Here is a 23,578-nt window from a genome sequence, read left to right as displayed (position 1 = left end):
GCATCATTATGACTGGAGTTTACAGCAGGGCAGACATGACAGCCCTAAATAAAGGCATTCTTTTTTTCTCAGAAGGAGGATGACAGGGCTAATTTCAAGGAGGCAGAGAAGACAGGTTGAAAATTAGGGTCTCCCTCGTCCTAGCCCCGCCCCACTTCTCTGAGTTGGGCACCTACGTACCCCAATTACTCATTATCTCCACGAATGCCCTTCTGCATCAGCACCCCAGTCACTGACCCCTCCCTTTCACCACGATCTTTTCCTCTATCTAGCACAAACTTATTGAGAGATAGCTTAACTCAGGGAAGTAGCTGACCACTTTACATGAGTCAAAGAAAAGGAAGAGGGGGCTTCCCCGGTGGCGCAGTGGTTGAGAGTCCGCCTAACGATGCAGGGGACGCGGGTTCGTGCCCCGGTCCGGGAAGATCCCACATGCCGCGGAGCGGCTGGGCCCGTGAGCCATGGCCGCTGAGCCTGCGCGTCTGGAGCCTGTGCTCCACAAGGGGAGGGGCCACAACAGTGAGAGGCCCGTACCGCAAAAAAAAAAAAAAAAAAAGAAAGGGAAGAAAATAAATCAATTTTCTTTTTGTTTGTGATGGAGATGACAGAAGAGGTAAAGAAGGACACAGAGATAACTGGACTAAAAAAAATAAATAAATAAGGGACTTAATGATCCAAACTTAACAACAGAAACTGATGCTCGCTTGCGGAGAGGCCTATCGATTTCATGTGTTCGCCTCAATTTGGCTCACAAAACTATAGAACACTAGAGCTGGAAGAGATCTCAAAAATCATTCGGTCAAACCCCATCCTTTCAGAGCTAAAGAAACTGAGGCCCAAAGAAGTCTTATAAGATGTGTTGAAGGCAACCCAGCTCATCGCTGCAGACCTACAACTAGACTAGGTTTCTTACAGTTTCATTCCAAACAGAATTTCAAATGATTTGGGTGTAGTGTGTTTAGGTGGTTGAGGTTATCCTATTTTGTCTCTGTTTGTTGCTATTGTCTTCACTTAGCATGAAAAAGATGCAGTCTGACTGGGTAAGTCTGGACTGGTGGGATTTACTTTAAGTGCCCAGTGATGGTGGTGGAGTGGTCCGTGAATGCCCTGAGATTGCAGGCAGAATTATACGTGGATGGACATTTTTCTAGGAATAGGGTAAGAAGCTTTAACACGCTCTCAAAGGTGCCAGCGAGCAAAACAAAGTTAAGCGAGTGGACTGGGCAGAGAAGAGAGTGGTGAGCCCAGTGTTTCCACGCTCTGCAGGTAGGGTGCTTCCAGTGTGGGCCTGGGGGGTGCGGGAGGGGTAGGGAGAAGCTGGCTGGCAGAGCAGACTCCGCCGTCCACCTTGGCGTCAAGCAGTGTGGCTTTACCTCCTACCTTCTTTCGAAATTCACGTCCTGCTCAGTTTGCTGAAAGAAAGCCTTCTGCTGCTGGGAGGAGGGAGACTGAAAACCACTGTTACAGCACGCCTATAAAATCTCAGCGAAGGTGTGAGCTCCTGTCCATAATAATTTACAGCATTCTGCCAAGAGCGCCCCTTCTCCTGACTGTCTCTGTTGCTGTTCTTTTACTCTCAAGTTTAACAATCAAGATGATAGATACCTCTTGCCTTCTCAACATCTTCATGAGTTCCTGCCGGCGGCAAGAAAATAAGGGCCAGGCATCGCAAGTGGCTAGAAAAAAAGAGCCTGAGTCCACCTTTTCTCATTCTGAGAGGATGATGGAAATTACTTTTTCTGTTTCTCTGGCATCTCACAGGCTGATCTGCGTCCCAAAGGCCTAGGTGCTGCTATAGCTGCATCAGAATCCCTGAGGGATTGTCCACCTTTTTCTTTTTTTATCACCAGAGAAATGCTCTCCCCTCCATTTTTCTCAGACAATAAAGAGTTGAGGGCATATATTTACAAACAAGAAGTTTTAAGTTTTATAGCATGTTCATTAACTTGAATTATGGATGGGGAAAAATGAGAGCTAGTAAAAAGCAATAATGTTTAGAAAGCAATATATTTGGTCATTTTCACCCCAAATTAGAACTTCATGGCCCTAAGACACAAGTCTAGATAATGTTGTTTGTGTTGCATTAACCTTAAGCTATAATAGGGCAAGAGCAGATTACGGGAGATCACAACAAAATAGTTATAACATTAGCAGCAGCTAGCAGGAATATTGTGGCAAGCAATCACTCTTAAAGATTCAGTTATAAACACCAGGATCACGGTCTGGGCCTGTGTGAGTTTCTACGATATTCGAGTACAAATATATGACTTCAAAAATAAGTATCATACTGAAAACTGACCACCCGGAAGACGTTTTTATATTTGAGGTTTGATGTTTCTCTTCTTCTGGTTTTACTCCCTGACTTCATGTGTTGATGAAGGTTGGCAGAGCCTGGGGTTGGAGGGGTACTTAGCAATCAGCTGGTTCACTCTCTCTCTCCCATTCTCCCCAAGTCCAACCATTTCTACTACTCCATATGGCCCCTCCCCTAGAATTAGAATTTTTAAAGCTATTCTCTCATTGAATAGCTGGGCAGACACCCAGCAATGTTCCGGGCATTGTGAATTATATCACACAAGTATAAGATGATGTTCCTGTTTTCAAGGAACTTATCATCTCACTGGAAACCTTGGAAGTACATTTAAGCAGCTGTCATACTAAGTGACAGCAGCCAGAGCAGGAAGTGATGAAAACGCAGGAGTTAATCTTATTGTCTTCTGTGGGATCCTTTACAGTACCTAATATCAGGTTTATAACGTGGCTTGTAGAACCAGAGTGGTACAGACAACAGAGCACTGGGCTGGGAGATAAGATACTCGCGTCTCCGAGAGTAACAGAAGTCGATGTGTAGAATTAGAAACAGAGGGAACAGTCCCAGGGATAAACGTAACAACCATTTATTCAGCATTTATTTTTTTCCAAGTACTTCTCATATACTCATTGACTTTATAATTACAATACCCATAAAGTAATACTATTAATATATAGATGAAGAGACAGAGGCTAAGGGGGGTCCTATAGTCAGCATGTGGAGGGGTTGAACTTTCACACCACACCTGTCTGATTTCTAAGCCCATGCTTAAAACTGCATCTCGACTCCTAAGTCCTATCATTTCCGAGATTCCGTGTCTTAAATACGTAGTATTTGATATCTTAGTTAATTATGAAATACAGCAAAGCTCATAAAGTATTCAGACATTTCTGCAGAAATTTTACTGATATCTAAGCATGTAATGATGTTCTACATTAATACACCTTAAAGGCTTTTACTGTAGCATCCTTAAGATAACAACAAACCCTCCACAAATCCAAACTTTTTCTGCTGGTTATATGCAGGACTGAACTGCTATGGTTACAAGGTTTTTAAAAGTCACTTTACAAATGAGAAAATGATGGCATCAGGTATTAAGAAACACACCTGAGTTTATGTGATGAAAAAGTTCAAAAGAAGACCAAAGCATCTTCCAGAACGGATTCCTAGTTTAGCTTAGCTGAAGTTCCACGGAAGCATAAGGTTGGGTGTAACGAGATATAAACCAGTGCACTGTCTTCTTTGCTGCTATGGATTCATTCGTGAAAGAATTATAAGATAGTTTTCACTCTCCTCGACTTCCCTCATGCATAGACAGAGCAGAGAGACCCTAGTGAGCATGACTCTGGACCTTCCTTACTCCCCCTTGAGGCTCATGCTTCCAGAGGCCAGGGAAGTGGGCAGCCCCACAAGGAGAAAGTAGAATTCTTAAGATGCAAGTCAGGGAAGGGGGTGGGTTAAGTTCCAAAGTGGTGGCGACTCCTGCTCTTCATATAGTTCCTGGCTGTACAAGTGTCAGGATCTAGGAGGGCAGATGATTCTAAGGTCAAGGTCCTTAGTGGAGGTCCCAGAGGCAGCAGCACGGGTCTCAATGACTAGCCTGGCACAGAGGGAGTCAAAACCCCAGGGAAACCATTCTTCTGGATTTGGGCAGAGTGTCTTGCCAGGAATCTTTTCCCTTGATTTTCTTGGACTGATAAAGATTGGTTACTTGTAAGGGAATCAATCGACTGATTACTTTAAGAGAGAGAAAACTTGCCTGAGAAGAACAAGCAGACACTGTAGTTTCAACGTCTATCCCCAAAATGGCAAACAGGAAGCAACGTCTCACACACAAAAGTTCACTATAAACATTCACTATCTGAGAAAAGAGTACTTCAAACATCACCATATGAAATTACTAAGAAAAGTCTCATTTTCCAAGTCTGATTCCTAACATTAAGGCTCAACTGCTAAAAAAACAAGTATATAAATTTTTAAAAAAACATACTCACAGAGAGAACTACTATATATTAACACTATAACCAAATACCACACAGTTGGCTGGAGTCATGGGAGAGAAGTGTTTGGGGATGAATTATGGAACAAAGGGGATCCGCGTCTAGCAACTAATCTCTAAAGTCCTTCGCCAAAGTTTTCCCTTCTCATCCAGGCTGACAGATGCATTTTGGGATTTGATATCCAGAGAATCCTTAGGAGGAATTCTAAGAGTAATTTTTCCCAGAGGAGGCAAAGTAGTTAAGAAGGCAAGGTAAATTGCCTGCAGTACTCCTTTGATAAGCTTCTCTGTTTAGTATGGTAACAGCATGCTGATCTGCGATAACACAATTGAAGATATATTACACATTTTGCTGCCCTTAAAAACAGCAATGCACCAAGCCTAAAAAGATTTCATCAGGCACAATGTAACCTTTGCCTGATGATCCAAAGTCAATATTATGAATTACCTATTAGTTCTGTGGCCTCAGGCAAGTCACGGGAACCTCTAAGCGTAGGTGTCCTCTTTAGCATGTGAATGACAATACTTCTCTCATAGAATGGTGATGGTGGATTAAATGAGATCAACCCTGCAAGGCACTTCGCACGGAGTCCTTTGCATTCTTAAAAGACTCAAAATGGTAGCTACTGCTACTTTTAACATATTTCCCTGCTTTGGGCTGTGATCTAGAAAATTAGGTTGACCTATGAGTGTAACTTCTCAAGAAGTTACTACATAGGATTTAAAACTTTAAAACATTTATTTGTCTTTTAGGAAAACAAAAGATCGAACTCCCATTTCTTCCAATATGGTAGACTTGATGTCGGAAGAAGCCCTCTCAATATAAAAGACTGAAAATGCTGAATAAATATTTTTTAAATCTTTAAAGCCCACAGCTAAATTGTCAGGAGAATAATTGAACCCTCCGGTGGGAAAAGAATCCTGCACCTCTTGGTAAGCCAGGGCGGAAGAAAGAGTTTCCCAGAGGCCTCTGCCTATCCTTGAAGGTCTCGACTAGAGTGTGAGCTTTAACCTGTAGAATTTGGGGGGTCCTAGGACAAGCCTGGGGCCCTGAAAAATAGAAGGTTGGATCAGAGACGCTGGAGATTCCTGCCCCACCCCACAGTGAACAAATTGGGGGAAAATATCCACGTTCCAGAGGTAGACTGTGGGTGAGGCTACTTGCCTGCCTCGGCCTTGACTCAGAGTCTGGCATGGGGGGTGGGGGAAAGGCACCCCTGAGAAACCCTGATCACAGGTCCACGCTAGAGCGTTAGAATTCACCCCGTTTGGGATTAGAATTCACCCTGTTTACGGGGCCTCCCAAATAATCCTCTCTGCAGGAACATACTTTCCACCCGGGCCTCAAAGAACTCCCACAGATAAAGTTCCAAGGAGAGCGCGAGCTTGCCAGTACAGTTACCCGCTACATGAGCAGCTGAGCAGAAACAAGGTGCAGAGCCAGACCCACAAAGCTGTAGGGATTTTAATTATGGAAGAACATATAACAAGTACGTTTAAAGAAATAAAAGAAGTACCAAAAGTATGCCTAGGGAACACGAGACTTTCAAAACTTCGGGAAGATCAGAAAAAGAAACAAACCATTTCTGGAAATGCAAAATATAAAAATTGACATCAGAAATTTAATGGATAAGGCAAAACATGAGACGGGACATCGCTGAAGAAAGATTAGTGATTAAGACTAAATAATAGGGCTTCCCTGGTGGCGCAGTGGTTACGAATCCACCTGCCAATACGGGGACACGGGTTCGAGCCCTGGTCTGGGAAGATCCCACATGCCACGGGGCAACTAAGCCCGTGTGCCACAACTACTGAGCCTGTGCTCTAGAGCCCGTGAGCCACAACTACTGAGCCCATATTCCTAGAGCCCGTGCTCCACAACAAGAGAAGCCACCTCAATGAGAAGCCCACGCACCCCAACGAAGAGTAGCCCCTGCTCGCCGCAACTCGAGAAAGCCCGTGCGCAGCAACGAAGACCAACGCAGCCAAAATTAATTTAAAAAAACAACTAAATAATAGTTGTAGCAGGCATAAAAGGTATATTCTGAACAACTTTCACCAAAAGTCTGAAAATGTAGATGAAACAGACAAATCTCGAGAATATAAATTACTGAAAGTGATTAAAGAAGAAATAGAAAGCCTGAATCATCCTAAACCTTTACTTCTGCTGAGTCAGCAGTTAAACATTTTTCTAACTTGGAAAATACCAGGTCCAGCTTTACAAATGAGTTTTACCAAACAGGTAATTTCAATCTTATTATAAAGTCTTCCAGAAACAGAAAAAGAAGAAACTCTCTCTTCAAGTCGTTTTATGGGCCTATCAAAACCTTGACACAAAAACCCCACAAAGACAGTATAAACGAAGAAAAGTACAAGCTTATCTCAACTCTGAATATTAATGCAGACCCTAAACAAAAGATGAGCAAACTACAGATCATGACCAAACTGAGAGTAACTCAAGAGTAAGTTTAACGTTTGAAAATTTCAGGTAATTCACCATATTAACAGAGGAGATGCAGAAAAAAATTGTGTGCAGCTGAAGCCTGGAGTCAAATGTAAAAACAAATTAAGCTTTGTAATGTTCTTTGTAGGCTAATTACACCTTCCCTGCATACCTGGTAATTCACAGTAGGTAAAGCAGTGAAAAGAAGCTAATTTCTTTCTTAAGTAGAAACATGCATATGCAAAAACAGCATATAAAGAAAAGCCAGACCCGGGTGGGGGTGGGGTGGGGTGGGGGAACATACTTAAAAGAAACTAACACACCACTGTAAGGCAGTTATATTCCAATAAAGACGTAAAAAAAAAAAAAAAAGTCCCCAAGACAGCCATCATTAAACACATTTCTCTCTTTATTCAAAACATTTACTGAGCCTCTAACTGTACACTGAGACACTGTACTTGACAACGTACAGTAATAAAAGCAAAAAAAGGTACAGACTTTTTCTTGCATAGCTTACCACTACTAATTGATAAAACAGTATATTTTGGTGGAAAAATAAATTGATGTGAACTTTCTGGAGAGTGATTTGGCAAAACGTATCAAAACAACAAATATTAAAAATATTCATAACCCTTTGACTTCAGAAGTGATTAGAGATTCGGCCAAGGCTTATGGACAAGAATTGTTTCTATAGCATAATTAATTTTTTGTACAAAAAGCTGAATTCATTGTTTCTGAAAACTGCTGAGTAACTTTAGTTTGTTTATAGTCTCTAGTACCACAGATTCAAAACATATTTTGAACATGTATTTTGCCTCTCAATCCAACTATATGATCTAAAAAGTGATCAGGCAACTTGTAAACAATTTATTACCATTTATAGAATACGTTAAAAAAAATCCTTGCCCAGCAGGATACTAGCTTTATTTTTTTTTAATTTTTTATTTATTTATTTTTTTGCGGTACGCGGGCCTCTCACTGTTGTGGCCTCTCCCGTTGCAGAGCACGGGCTCCGGATGCTCAGGCTTAGCGGCCATGGCTCACGGGTCCAGCCGCTTCGCGGCATCTTCCCGGACTGGGACACGAACCCATGTCCCCTGCATCGGCAGGCGGACTCTCAACCACTGCGCCACCAGGGAAGTCCCCGAGCTTTATTTTTAAAATTGCTGAATCTTTGCATAAATCTTTAAAAAGACAAACATATTTCATTTTATTCTGTGTTTTAAAAAATGCCATCACTTGTTTCTTTTAAAAATTTTTCATCCATTTAAAAATGTTTTGAAGTTCAACTGTTCAATTTAAGGTAGAAATTTCATAGTATTTAAATTAAACCATACCCTTGTCTTGACTGAACCTAAGAACTCTGCTGGAGTCCTTGTTGGCCTCTTGGTCATACTTTTCCTAAGACATGGAATCTCATCTTTACTGGTCATCACCTGCTATGTCTAAATAAGCCCATGGAGAATGTGTCCCATTCAGGTATGCTGTGGCTGGACATGACCCTGCAGACCTATATTGCCCACTGTTATTAACAGCAATGAGCTGACAATCTGTAATCTGCCTTATACAAAGTTCAAATAGAGACATCCCCCAGACATGGTCCTCCATTTCAATGCTGGCCTCAAGTAGTCTGGTATGCCACCAGTATGAACTGGTAAAAGTTCTAGTGATATCTGTCCCTCCCCCCGACCCCCAAGCTATGTCTGTGGCACCTGTTAAGGTCGGTTGAAACATTGCTGATGAATTTGGATTGAAGATGTACACGTAACAGAGAATGCCAGCTAATACCCTTGGCTCAGCATTAATGTTATTGACTTGTATGGTCTCCCCATTCTTAGCTCTGATGACATCTCCTGGCTTGAAGGCTTAGGCTTGAGGTTACGTTCACCAAGAGGGCCAGACCTATTACATTAAGTGGCAAGCTGAGCTTGTGGCAGTCACGATGGCTGAACACAGGGCAGCTCCTCCCAGGTCAGCCCTCAGGAAGTTGATGTTTGCAGACACCTTGATAAGATTACCACCAGGGTCAAAGGACATCCCCTTCCCAAAAATACGAGTGGCACTTTACTTGCATTGAGGCTGCCTCTGTAGTGAATCTGCAAGAAGACCAGATGTTCATTACGTCACTTGGCCACACTTTAAAAAGATCCAATTTCTGGGTCTTCAGTTCAAGACTTAGGTGTGATCTAGACCTGAGCTTTTACTCTTAGAACTTTAAGATTCTTCTCCATTATTTCTGCAAATATGGTAGGTATCATCTCATAGGCTGGGGTCCCCATCAAATAGGAGGCCAAGTTCTGCCCAGAAGCAAATAGGACTCCTTTCTACCAGGCCTGCGATTCCCCACTTCCACGTAGCTAAGCAAAGACAAGAGTTTTGTCTTTCTGCTTCAGCTCCGCACATTCGTATAGACCAAGATATGCCTCTTGGGCTTCCCTGGTGGCGCAGTGGTTGAGAGTCCGCCTGCCGATGCAGGGGACACGGGTTCGTGCCCCGGTCTGGGAAGATCCCACATACCGCAGAGCGACTGGGCCCGTGAGCCATGGTCGCTGAGCCTGCGCGTCCGGAGCCTGTGCTCCGCAACGGGAGAGGCCAGAACAGTGAGAGGCCCGCGTAAAAAAAAAAAAAAAAAAAAAAAAAGATATGCCTCTCCCACTGCTGGGCAACCCCATGGATACTCCTCCACAGATGAGATCTTTCTGTCATGAAGCTGCCTGCACTCTGCTGGAGTAGCAACACTGGATTTTTTTACCTTCATTCTGGTTTTCCTGGTCATTTGTTCTATCTGCCTTTTTACCCAGGATAACAGGATGGTGGAGAAGTCAGGACGCAGGCCATAAAAGGTTTGTGCTTTGCCCCTTCGGAGGTGGTTCAGAATGACCAAATTTCTCTTGATATTTCAGAAATCAGTTTATCACGATTGTCTCCTGTCCATGTAAACTGTGAAGCAACTTCTTTTCCTTTGGCACAGATTCCTCAAACAAGGCCTTTGTTATGGCTGTGGTAGGGAGACCCTAGTCCCAAAGATGCTTTATGCCCAGGCCCAGATAGGGACTCTGTTTATCATCTTAAAAACTGGAAACAGCCTCAGACTTCATACAGATAGTCATACAAATGAATATTATTTGTATATCATTAAATATTATGTTTGCAAATCACATTAATGGCCAGGGAAACTGTTCCCCGAAATAAAACATTAAGGGAAAAAAGCAAAATCAACACTATTCATGATTGAATATCATACAGGCATCACAAATCATGTTTCAAAGTGATGGAAGACAACAGCATAATTGTTAAAAGTCACAGACTCTGGAGTGAGATCTGAGTTTGAATCCCATCTCTATCACTATTACGAGCTTTGTGAACTTTTAAAATCTCTCTGTGATTCAGTTTGCTCATGTGACAAAGGTAGATAATGACAGTACTTATATTAGGGACTCTTGAAAAGATTCAGTGAGTTAATATGTATAAAGTGCTTACAAGAGTGATACCACATTGTAAATGCTCAATAAATATAAGCTATTCTTATTAAATGATATAAGAAACTATTAATGACATAAATGAAGAAAGCAGGATTTAACATTATGTACAGTATGATTCTAGTTTTGTAAAAACCAACTGCCTTCTCTTTTCATCACCGAAACGCCCCCCCCCGCAGTTCTCCCCTGCGTGTATACAGAGAAAACTCCGGAAGGCAAGACACTTAAATGCTGACGCTGAAGGATATGATTCAGGAACTTTTTTTCCTTTTTAGACGTTTTCATTTTAAAATTTCCAACAAGCACTATATATTTCTTTTAAAATTAGAGAGAAATGCTTATATTTTTTTAAAGGACTCCTGTTTCTTCTTGTTGGGCCATGGTACTCTGCCTCAGTGCTAGCGTGCTCATTTTTTTTTTTTTTTTCCACAGAGATCCAATTTAGGGACATAACTTTCAGGTTAGTAGATAAGATAAGGGAAGGATGAGTAGAGGAAAACATATCAAAAATACCAGAATGACGTCTAAAGGAGAATATATCAGAAAGGAAAAATTGGCGGGTGCCCACGTCATGGAGGAGAAAAGTAATTTCCATATTTCCATGTAGAGAAATGCATCAGCTAGTGATGACACTCATGATAAAAGTTAGCACAAGGCTGGGGATAAGGAAAATGAGATTTTCCCCCATCTAGGTTGATTTGCTTAGGTTTTGTGTTCACAGCCTACCAAAGTCAAGATGTCCCAATATATTACATAGGGACAAAAATTTGAATGATAAGGTTAAGTGACACAGATATGTCTGAAAACAAAGCCTACTTCTTTAGAAAATAAAATATATGATTTGAAGAAGGAATAATACACCGAAGTCACCTTTCTTTTAATTTGAATATATTTTTGTCTTTATAAATCAATCTACTGTAACAAAAATGTCCCTGGAGTGCTATCATATTTTCTGCCTGCCCAGCATCTTTTGGACACCCTTGAAATGTTTGAGGAATTTCTTTCCTTATTGGCCCTACTTCCCTAGGTCAGAAGCCAGAAAACTTGTTCCCCCAGACTCCTAAGAAGCTTAAAGGAGGAAATCCCAGCTTGCAATACCCAAGCCCTTTCTCAGAATTTTCAGTCCATTTCACTGTGACTTGTCAACCTGAATGTAGAAATAGAGTGGGATCCATGTAAAAAGTGAAAAAGAATGCAACGTTTGGTCAGATGCTAAACTGGATCCTGGGAGCCACACATACGAATGACTTTCTTTTTAAGCCAATTGCTATCAACCACAAAAAACCAAAACAAGTCTTCAAATCTGTCATGGACGTCTGAAAACATTAATGATGTTACATGTATCATAAAAACCAGAGGAACAAGAAATAATCTGAATTTTTAATAATACAGTTCAACTACATCCTGATTTCTGTAATCAGCTCTATACTGCAAATTACCACTTCATCATAGTAAATTTGCAAATGTATGGGGAAGCTTAAAAAGATCTTTTAACACCTGTTTTAGGGACACCAACCACCTTATACAATCACCTCCGCACATTTAGAAAACAAGATTCATTGACCAAGTCCGCTTAAATTTTAAAAGATGAACGCATTCAGTGATAATTTTATTTTGCAGAGCAGAAAGAAGCACAGGGGAGCTTCTAAATGTTGGCTCTCATTATACTTCCAATTATTTCAATTATCTCAGATCATGCATAAAGCAATTTCCCCTCTGACAAAATACTGGATAAAGATATCCAAAGGAATCCAAATAGCAGCAGTCTTTGTACATACGGTAAATTATCTTCTTGTGGGGGAAAAAGCTGTAAGTTAGGTGATGCAATATGAATTTGATTTTCTTGTGGAAACACTATTATAACAAAGGCTTGAGTCACTAAATCTATTCCAACTTTAAATATATGACTACAAACACTGTATTTAATCAACTCTTCTGTAATATTTCAAACATGATTCTAAAAAACCAATACGGCAACCAAAATAATAAGACCATGCCAAGTATGATTCCTGATTGAGTTCATGAGAAAAATCAGAGGTTAAAGACATAAATCTTTCTTTGGGTAAAGGTAAGGTATCCATTTAGCCCACAAGCCAATGAACGCTTTCTTAACAACTTTCTTACTTCTTAGGCATGGCTTTTCAATAGCCATGTTTGTCCTGCATACCCTGGGCCCTAATTCTATCCAATGTAATAAACACTGACCTACTAGAATTGTCTGTTGCATCATGAAACTAAGATTATTTGGGGGGAAAGGGTCACTTCAATGCTTTTAGAGAAAATGTCATTTTTGCTAAGCTTCTTTTATAATTCAAGGACTAGATAAGGGCTTTCTATAAATAAAAAACAGAAGATTTCTGATTTTCTTAAGATTCCAGTTCCTCAATGCCACCATCTATACTTTGAACCTTAATATTAAGTCATGGATGTCTTTAAGATGAAGATAACCAACATTTACTTCTTCAGTATTTTCTATCCATCCTTCCAACCCTCAAAGTGTGCATTTATACCATCAACAAGCTTTCTCTAGTTGCGGCGAGTGGGGTCTACTCTTTGTTACGGTGTGCAGGCTACTCATTGCGGTGGCTTCTTTTGTTGTGGAGCATGGGCTCCAGGCGCACGGGCTTCAGTAGTTGTGGCTTGCAGGCTCAGTAGTTGCAGCTTGCGGGCTCTAGAGCGCAGGCTCAGTAGTTGTGGCCCACGGGCTTAGTTGCTCCGCAGCATGTGGGATCTTCCTGGACCAGGGCTCAAACCTGTGTCCCCTGCATTGGCAGGTGGATTCTTAACCACTGCATCACCAGGGAAGCCCTGTAATTATTCTTTTTAAACATCCTTTATTTAACTAGTCACCATCTGGATTATCAGGTTTTGCTTTTGGTAGGAGTATTCTTTATCACCCACTTACTGACTATACAACGAGTTTTTTCTGTTTTCATTTTTCCCTCTCCCTCTCTTCCCTCCTTTTAGTTACATTATTTCTACTTTGCACAGTATGTAACATTTGTGCATTAGTCTTCTACCATCATTCCTGCCATTGTTCTAGTCTAATACGTGCATCTTTATATTTTTAAAGGTCATGATCAGGGCCAGTCCTATGCTGAATTTTTCTCAGCCATTACCAGGGAATCCTCTAGAATAGGGGTCAACATACTTTTTCTATAAAAGACCAAATAGTAGAGACTTGAGGCTTTGTGGGCCATATAATCCCCAGTGTACTGCAGCCCTGCCAATATAGCACAAAAGCAGCCACAGATAATATGTAAACAAATGTCCGTGGCTGTGTTCCAACAGAACTTTATTTACAAAAACAAGTGGCAGTCCATGGTTTGCTAACCTTTCTCTAGTACATTCTTCAAGAGGGGTTAAGTGCAGGATTAACTTTGTATGGTCAAAACTGTTTCAGCATTGCCTTAACATCTGAAGGACAGCTTGGTTGGATATAAAATGCTTTACTCACACTTTACTGAGGTGTTTCTTTGGTTTTAGTTTTTAAATGCTGCTCCACTGTTCCTTTGATTTGTAGTGGTTTCGTTGTTGTTTTCTTTTCTTTTCTTTTTTTTTTGGCTGCAACATGTAGGATCCTAGTTTCCTGACCAGAGATCAAACCCACGCCCTCCGCATTGGGCTGAGTCTTAACCACTGGACCGCCGTGGAAGTCCCTGTAGTTTTTGGTGGTGGTGGTGGGTTTTTTTTTTTTCGATGTGTAGATTTTTAAGTCTGATGCTAGTCTAATTCTTTTGCCTTTATAAGTTATTTGACCTTCGGGTCAAGGTTTTAGAAAATCTTTCTAATATCTGTTTTAGTATGATGTGTACCAAAGTTGATCACTCTAGGTTAACTTGCCCAGGTGCCCAGTGAACCCTTTCAATGTGTAGATTCGGGTCTTTTTCTACTTGTGGGAAGTTTCCACAGGTGTGTGGATTCAGGTTTTTCTATTTCTGGAAAAAAAATTTTAATTATAGTTTTATATATTAGCTCTTTACCATAATTTTTTTATTATTTGTTTATTTATTTTTGGCTGTGTTGGGTCTTTGTTTCTGTGCGAGGGCTTTCTCTAGTTGCGGCAAGCAGGGGCCACTCTTCACTGCAGTACACGGGCCTCTCACTATCGTGGCCTCTCTTGTTGCAGAGCACAGGCTCCAGATGCGCAGGCTCAGTAGTTGTGGCTCACGGGCCTAGTTGCTCCGCGGCATGTGGGATCTTCCCAGACCAGGGCTCGAACCCGTGTCCCCTGCATTGGCAGGCAGATTCTCAACCACTGCACCACCAGAGAAGCCCCCATAAAATTTTTTAATGACTCTGTCTGCCTCTTTCATTCCCAACACTTTCTCTTGGATCTGAAGGATGGCAGAATATACCACCCCAAAATATACCATTTTGGCATAAAGATTATTTTGAGGTAAAGGCACTTGAAAAACAGCAAATGCAAGAAAAAACACTCTGACTTTCTTTCTTTTTCTTAAAAGCAGGAGATGAAATTCCCACTTGAAAGATGTCTTCACTGAACCAGAAGTAACATTTTTATCATCAAGGAATGTTCTTATCATCGAGACTGAAAGAATTCTATACCGTCAGACCTTGTTAAAATAATTATCTTCCTTTAGCTTTTCTACATAATTCAGTTACTTTTCCACAATTGCTTCTCTCTGCTCAACCTACCATCAAAACATGTAGGTTTGCCATTTCTTTGGGTCTTCATTCCTTATGACGGCTCTTGTGCCATGTAAAATTCATATAAATTTGTATGCTTTTCTCCTGATAATCTGTTTTATGCTACTTTAAACCTCAGGGACAGCCAAAAAACCCTAAGAGGGTAGAGGTAAAAATCTGCCTCCCTTCAGATACTTTTTATGTCATTTTATGTCATTCCTTCTCTGTATCATTCCTTCTTTATGTCATTTTTCATCTTCTTGGTTATTTTCCTATCTTTCTTCAAACCCCTTACTAAATTTTCATTATAGTATTTTCATTTGGGCACTTTTTAATTAATTCTTCATTTCTGAAATAACTTTGTCTTTTTCTTCCATTTCTTTTCTGAGTTCAATTAAATCCTTTATTTATCCTGGGTTTTGTCCATTTTGCCTTTCTGACTTAGGGTGACTTTTCATATCCTCAATGCTTGTTTGAGAATTTTTAATTCTATTTAGAGTGTGAACTTACAATTTTCTTTTGCATTATGGGGAGAATTTTCCTGAATTGATGTTTGTGATTTTTCATTTTCTGACTTTCTTTTTCTTTTTTTTTAAATAAATAAATAAATAAATAAATAAATTTAGTTTTGGCTGTGTTGGGTCTTTGTTGCTGCGCGCGGGCTTTCTCTAGTTGAGGCAAGCAGGGGCTACTCTTCGTTGCTGTGCACAGGCTTCTCATTGTGGTGGCTTCTCTTGTTGTAGAGCACAGGCTTTAGGTGCGCAGGCTTCAGTAGCTGTGGCACAGAGCACAGGCTCAGTAGTTGTGACTCGCGGGCTCTAGAGCGCAGGCTCAGTAGTTGTGGTGCACGTGCTTAGTTGCTCCACAGCATGTGGGATCTTCCCGGACCAGGGCTCGAACCTGTGTCCCCTGCACTGGCAGGTGGATTCTTAACCACTGCACCACCAAGGAAGTCCCCATTTTCTGATTTTCTGTAAAGCTTCTCTACTGACTTTACTTTCCTTTTGTTCATTTTTATGATACTGAACAGCTTTATAAATGCCCATTTTAACAGGTGCCCTTTTCTGTCAGCCTAGCAAAGTCCCAAAGCTTTAGTGGGGTTTTCTGTCAGAGTGTTTCGGTGGTGGGAAAGAGGTATCAATCCTCTGTGTGATTCTCTTTTATCTTAGAGAACCCTAAATTTTCCTTTTCTCCTTCATCCTCTAATTTCTAAAAAGTACTTATTTTCTTATTTTGCCTTTTTTTCTCTTCCAGAAGTTATACTTCTGGAAGACTGCTCTATTAAGTGATGCCTACCTTTTAAAATCATGCTTGCCCCTTTAAATCCTGTATGTCTTTAAATGGTGTACCTGGTCCTGTATTGCATCTGGCCCTTTAAATCACATGCACTTTAAAAATCCCCTCCCTAATCTCCGTGCTCTGATCTGCTTGGACATTTTTCTAGCATTTTAAACTTTAGGCTGGATTTAATCTTTCTAGTGGCCATTCCAAATAGCTCTTAGGTACCTTTGCTAGTCTCTCCTGCCTTCTCTGCAGTTTTTTTTAAGTCTGCTTTTGCTCACCAAAAGCCTTGTGGCAGAGTGGAGATGGGGCAGAAGCATACGGAATTGAGTGCTGGAACCTGTTGATTTTTTTTTTCTATTTATTCACAGTCACTTTGCAGTTCTGGCACTCCCTGTCTCCAGAATAATGCTAAAGGTGTGGTTCTGTGTAGAATCTTCACAGTTGGGAAGTTGTTTAATGTTTTCACTTTGGGAGACTGATTACTACATGGCTGCCGTTGTTTTCTGCTATGTAGAAACGTGCAGGGAGCATTTTTAACCTCGGGTGATCAGAGAATGGAGAAAGAGAGGGAGACAAGATAGGCAATTTAAAACATGGCCAGTTAGGGGCTTCCCTGGTGGCGCAGTGGTTGAGAGTCCGCTTGCCGATACAGAGGACGCGGGTTTGTGCCCCGGTCCGGGAGGATCCCATGTGCCGCGGAGTGGCTGGGCCCGTGAGCCATGGCCGCTGAGCCTGCGCGTCCGGAGCCTGTGCTCCGCAACAGGAGAGGCCACAGCGGTGAGAGGCCCGCGTACCGCAGCAAAAAAAAAAGAAAGAAATGGCCAGTTAAAGGAGAAAAGCAGGGCTCTAGCTGACTGTTGCCAAGACTGGGGCAGCAGGAGACGAGGAAACCTTTAATTTTTGTATCCAGAGTCAAACTTAGGCTGGGGCCTCTCTGGCTGGTTCTTAACACCTGATAATGCACAGTTTTGAGGGTTTTTTTGTCGCGGAGGGAAGGACCTAAACAAAATGGTTTATAAAACTGATAAAAAGCATCATCTTCACAGTGAGACTCTCCAAGCCTTCTGCATGATGAGATAAAAGTAATCAACTGAAAGAAGAAATTTAATAAACTCTTAAAATACCCAGAGCACGTTTAGTTTAAATGGATTTTTTTTTTTTTTTTTTTTTTTTTTTTCGGTACGCGGGCCTCTCACTGTTGTGGCCTCTCCCGTTGCGGAGCACAGGCTCCGGACGCGCAGGCTCAGCGGCCACGGCTCACGGGCCCAGCCGCTCCGCGGCATGTGGGATCCTCCCGGACCGGGGCACGAACCCACGTCCCCTGCATCGGCAGGCGGACTCTCAACCACTGCGCCACTAGGGAAGCCCTAAGTGGATTTTTTAAAAGCACCTAAATATCAGATAGCAAGCTGTGTTTTGGACACCATCACTGGGTTAAAAAAGAAACAATAAAGTTGAGAAAAAAATGAAAAATCCAGTGAATGGTTGCGCTAGTTCTACTGTCATTAAGCGCAATTTCCTTTCCATTTCACACAAGTCTAAAAGTAAAAACAACGCCACAATCCATTTGCCTGCAGAAACCACTCTGTAATTTGTGACCTGAATCGCTGACAACATTTAGTAGAAAACTAAAAATGTGGGGATATTTCATTCCCTCACCATGCCACTCACCCACCCCAAGAAAAATTTGACTCCAAAGATGTAGAGTAGTGGTAAAATGTGATACTGATTACATTAATTATAAAAATGGCCACACCTTGCCTATCTGATTTACAAAGTGCTTTCACATAGGAAGGGTAGTTTTTATTCTCCTCCTATTGATGTAAATACCAAGGTTAAATCACAGAGAGCCAAAGACGACACTAAAAGTCCTTGCCTTGAATTCTTCAAATATATGGCAATGGCGGTCAAAATATAAAGTGAGAAACTTCCAAACCATAGCTACACTCAACGAGCTAAGCATCTTCTTGGACCAGAAGAACAAAGCGGGGAGTCAGAGCTGAAGCCAGGGACCTGATGGGGCTGAAGTCAAAGTCAGGCTCCAGGGCGGAGTAATAGCCACGAAAGGAGACCCAAGAAAGTCGCTACTGACACCTGCTGGAGGTTACGACTCACATGGACTCCACAGCTACAGCAATGGCGAGAGGCCAGGCTGCCTGCTGGTTCAGGGGGTAAGTCTGCAGGAAGCCCAGGAGCAGCACAGAACCCCCCCCCCCCCATTCTGGACTCGGTTCTGGACGAGGCAGGTTGAAGTAGCTACAAAACTACCAGGGAGGTGGGGCAAGCCCGGGGAGCACTAAGGGGAGAAACTTACACAAGGTGAGAACTTAAACAACGCGAGCTTGCAAACCAACATTCTAAAACACATGAAGAAACGGAACCCTGAATTAGGCCACAAAATGCACAACTAGAAGATCAGGCGACTCCAGACAAAATTAAAAGAACAGAACAAATGAAAAAGACTTAAAAGCGGGTATATTTAATAGCCTCAGAAAGATTTTTAAAACTTGGTATCATCTAAAGAGAACAGATTGATAATTGCCAGAGGCAGGGAATGGGAGGGGCATGGGGGGGCAAAATGGGTGACGGGGTCACAAGGCACAAATTTCCAGTTATAAAATGTCCTGAGGGGCTTCCCTGGTGGCGCAGTGGATGAGAGTCCGCCTGCCGATGCAGGGGACACGGGTTCGTGCCCCGGTCTGGGAAGATCCTACATGCCGCGGAGCGGCTGGGCCCGTGAGCCATGGCCACTGAGCCTGCGCGTCCGGAGCCTGTGCTCCACAGCGGGAGAGGCCAGAACAATGAGAGACCCGCGTACCGCAAAAAAAAAAACAGAAAAAAATGTCCTGAGGATGTAAGGGACAGCATGGTGACTACAGTTCATAATACTGTATTATATACTTGAAAATTGCTACGAGAGTGGATCTTAAAAGTCTTTGTCACAAGAAAAATAATTTGTAACTGTGTGGTGATAGATGTTAATTACACTTATTGTGGTGATCATTTCGCAATATATACAAATATTGAATCACTACACTGTACATCTGAAACTAACATAACATTATATTCAATTATACCTCAATTTAAAAAACTTGATGCCTTGGAAATGAAAAAAATATCCATTGAACTAAAAACTCAATAGTTGGGATACACACCAGAATGAGTGAACTGGACAATCTATTAGTGAGGAATTTATCCCTAATGTGCACACGTGCGCATGCACACACACAAAAGAACATTTAAGAGATAAGCAGAATAGACTGAAAGACTCCAATATAAGTCTAATAGGAGGTCAACAGAGGAAATGGGGGTGGGGGAGATAATGGAGATTTCATATATAATAGCTAGTGATTTTCCAGAACTAAGTTAAAGACAGGAGTCCTCAGGTGGAGTAGTCTCAGAATACTAAATAGAACACATTTTTAAAAATCCACACCTAGACATCACTGTAAAGCTAGAGTACATCAAGCATAAAGATAGACTCTTACAGACCAGTAGGAGAAAAGAGATGGATTCCATCTGCAGAGCAACAGCAAATAATGTTATAACAGCTGTCTTCTCAAAAGAACGAGAGGGCAGAAGGCAATGAGTGATAGATCTTCAAACTGAAAAGGTGTGCAGAATTCTATACCTAGCTGAGCCATCATTCAAGAACAAAATGAAGACATTTCAGAAGGAAATTCTGTGAAAGGAATACTAAAGGATACGGAATGTCGGGAAAGAAAACAAAAAGTATGACACTGATATGTATATATGCAATGAATATTAAAATATTTAAAATCAACCACTAATTTATTTGTTTTTAAGTGAAACAAAGACAGTAGACCATAACAATGTGGCAGATGTGAGGTACAGGGAAGGAATGTGCTTAACAGGTAGCTAAAATATGGTAAGGTGCTTGCCTGTTTGAAAAAGGTAACGATATTGAACCATTTTGTTTTTCCTACAACGCTTTATATAATTAAACATTCTAAGAGCAACCACTAAAAGAAGAAACCTGCAAGCTATTGTTTCCAAGCCAGCAGAGGAAATTTTTTAGAAAGGGATGAAAAACCTATCAAGACAACAAGGAATTAAGAAATAAGGAAAAAAGAATAAGGGATCAAGTGTGACAATGAAAAAACACACACGAACACCCAACTGTATTACTAATCACAATAAAGTAAGTAGATTTAACTCCCCTATTTAAAATAAAAATACCAAGAGCCACGTCTTCTGTTTGCAGTGCTCTGATTTCTGTTAAAATTATTAGTGTATTTGGGGGACTTAGTGCTGAAACGCAGCTGATGGTTCAAATGGACAATATCTGAAATGTTTATGGCCTTTACAAATGGGTTTCAAGCTGAAGGTAAATGAGAAGGAAACAGTAAGACCAACAGAAACAGAGTCAGAAACATTGGGACTAGAGACAAAATGTAGCTGTTTATAAAGAACGTCAATCAGCTCTAAAGAGACAAGAAGAGGCACCAGTACTTAAACATTACTTGGCTAATTGTTGACTTCATTTTAGTCTGTTCTGTTATCACGGCTTCGGACAACATACCAGACATCCTCTTGTATGCTACAGATGTATCAAACCACCTTAAATTACTGCAAGCTATCTGCTGATGCTAACTGCGTGAAGCCCAGGCTGAGCTACAGAAATACTCTCCCTGCTGTCCCAACGTCATCGCTACTCTGGGACCTTCATTCCCAACTTGTAACCTAGAAGGAAGCAACATGCTGATCTCTAAGGGGAATGCCAGCCTTAGGCTGGATGCTAGCCTTTCCTCTTTAGACTAACTTAATCCACAAGCGCTCACACTTCTGTGAATCCTTCAACTCCTGACACTAGCATCAGTGGATTCCTGAGCCGGAGGGATGAGAAACCTGGGGTCTCGGCAGGCAAGTGACTTGTGCCCCGATGTACCTGTTGCAGGGACAGAAGCCAAGACCAGAACCCAGATCCGTCCCCCACCTCCATGCCAGGGCTTTTCCACGCTACATCGTATGTCAGGTCTACGAGAGCGAGGACTGAAAGGATAATGAAGTAACTCCATTCTCGTTCCTCACAGCTGCCCTGGCCTGGTCCTCCACACCTTCTCTGTTCTAAATCTTCTCTCTGCTGAGCAATCCGTGGTTCCTGGGTGGGCTCACGAGACGTTCTCAGCAGAGGCTCAGGACAGTGTCCCTTCCAATCCACCATTCCCTTGAAGGCTGGCATCCCTCCCAGGCTGCCCTTTCCCCTTCGAGCCAGAAAAGCTCCTTCAAACACACGGAAGAAGCCAGTGCAGTCATTTCAATCTTGATGCAACTTTGTTTCTAAAAGCAGACATGTAGCTTTAGTTGCCTCTTCAAGGAAACAAGACCAGGTAGCCACTTGGCTAAACACAGCCACGCTCAGCGTGGGAAAGAATCAAGTCCCTTTGTTGACAGCTCTGGGCAAGGGGAGAGTCTCACATTTTAGAAACTTCTTGGAGCAACCATACTTCCAAGTAAACTACATGCAAACGCGAGACCACTGGAAAATTCCTAAGCCACAAATGTTTCAATATGGACCAGGATCAGAGTCAGAAACAGAAGTTGAGGGCTTCCCTGGTGGCGCAGTGGTTGAGAGTCCGCCTGCCGATGCAGGGGACACGGGTTCGTGCCCCGGTCCGGGAAGATCCCACATGCCGCGGAGCGGCTGGGCCCGTGAGCCATGGCCGCTGAGCCTGCGCGTCCGGAGCCTGTGCTCCGCAACGGGAGAGGCCACGACAGTGAGAGGCCCGCGTACCGCAAACAAACAAACAAACTGCATGACAACAATTCAGTTTACTTCATTTGTTAGGGACTGTGTAATGTGCAGATTAATAAGAAAAAGTGAAGAAAAGAGGAAAATAAGCTACTTGAGCTAATGACTAGGTATTCATCATAACTGAAAGATTTTCCTCCTTTACATTTCTCACTTCAGTGGGAATATATTCCATTTTCACTGAAGTGTTTCTTACCTTGGTTCTCAAAAACCTTTTTCAGAAACGCTTTGGGTGTTTTGTTTTTTGGGGGTATTTTTTGTTTTCCAAAAATTAATTTATTGTTTTAGGGGTGTTTGTTATAATGCAGATCCCTGGGCTCTCCTCCGGAGTTACTGAAGCAGAATCTCTGGGGCTCTCACTCAGAAATCTGAATTTTGAACAAGTTTCCTATGGACGCTGACATACAAGAGCCAGAACCATCCATTATCCCGGCATTGCAGAATCAGCCAAACCCATCTGTCCTCCAGGCCTCCCCTCACCCACTTCAGAGTTACTGAGTCTGAGGCTCAGAGACAGCGAGTGCCCTCCAATCACAGAGGCTCCCCAGGCCCTGCCCCAGGCCTGCTCTCGCCGCCAGGCTGTGAAGGACTGAAACTGTTTGATTTGAAGATTCTATACTTTTAGGCTTAAAGTGCAAATAAGTATTGCTTTGCTAATGAAAAACATACCAGATTTTTCTGTCATGAGGATGTATTTTCCCTTCACGGTCAGGGGGAAAAAGTTACCTTATTAAAAACAAGCAAACAAAACAAGAGACAGAATGATTGACTTTCTGGGCTACGCCTCGTTCCTACTTCTCTCAATAAGGCCGAAGCCAGGGCGCCCCAGCCCTACCAGGCTCCCCACCAAGTGGTAGCCCCTCAGAGTAAAGGCCATGGAAGGCCTGGGAACTGTCCCGCTTTGCCTACAAGCCCAACTCCTTGGAAAGGATAGAAATTTCTGAGGAGCAGCGCATGTGGCGGGGAATCTGGGACAGGGGAGCAGCCTCCTGAAAGAAGCAGTGTAGCAGCGAGAAGACTCCTGGGCTCGCTGACCCTCTGGGAAACCTCCAGGCTCCTTCCAGGCCCCTCCGTGTATTCTCTAGAATGTGGCCAAACAGCAGAGTCCAATAGGAGAAGAGACAGAGGATAGAGAATTCAGACTAGAGACCTGTATGAATCTAAGGATACCTGCTTATTTCCCCAAACCACAGAACGCCCCACGGGGCAGAAAGGAAGGTTAGGGCAACATCCTTTTCACACCCAAATTGTTGAGGCAGTTCTCAGAAATCTGTTTTAAGGAGAGAGACTGAAAATAGCCAGAGCAGTAATCACCACCTTCGAGACTGGATTCCCTAAATATAACAAGCGGCACTCAACCCCGGATTATCTCTGCCCACTGAGGACGAAGGCGTTATAGAAGGAAAGAAAGAAGGCCTACGTGCCTTGGGACCTGCGGGCACCAGCGCTGCACGCCCTCGAACCTCTGGACAGTGCGTGCAGATCAGGACAATTTCTATCTAGCCAGCGCCTGCCCATCTTGATGTGGGTCTGCCCGCCTCCTAATTCCATCTGCAGCAACCCTTTGATATATGGAGTGGCTCGCAGCCTCCCTCCCCTCTATTCCCACCTGATAACAGGACCCCGGTTTATAAAGCCC

At 42.4% G+C, this 23,578-nt stretch overlaps 1 protein-coding gene and 1 pseudogene across 4 annotated transcripts in view; both read right to left on the bottom strand.

Moving 5' to 3' along the window:
- Nucleotides 1-23,578, bottom strand: part of UBE3D (ubiquitin protein ligase E3D) — a 317,055-nt gene that overhangs the window by 188,436 nt on the left and 105,041 nt on the right. The window lies entirely within an intron of this gene.
- LOC105748012 (cytosol aminopeptidase-like) lies at nucleotides 7,821-10,672 on the bottom strand (annotated as a pseudogene).

The sequence above is a fragment of the Orcinus orca genome, chromosome 12 (genome assembly GCF_937001465.1).
Source record: "Orcinus orca chromosome 12, mOrcOrc1.1, whole genome shotgun sequence".
Classification (NCBI taxonomy): Eukaryota; Metazoa; Chordata; class Mammalia; order Artiodactyla; family Delphinidae; genus Orcinus; species Orcinus orca.
This window is presented reverse-complemented; position numbering and strand designations above follow the sequence as displayed.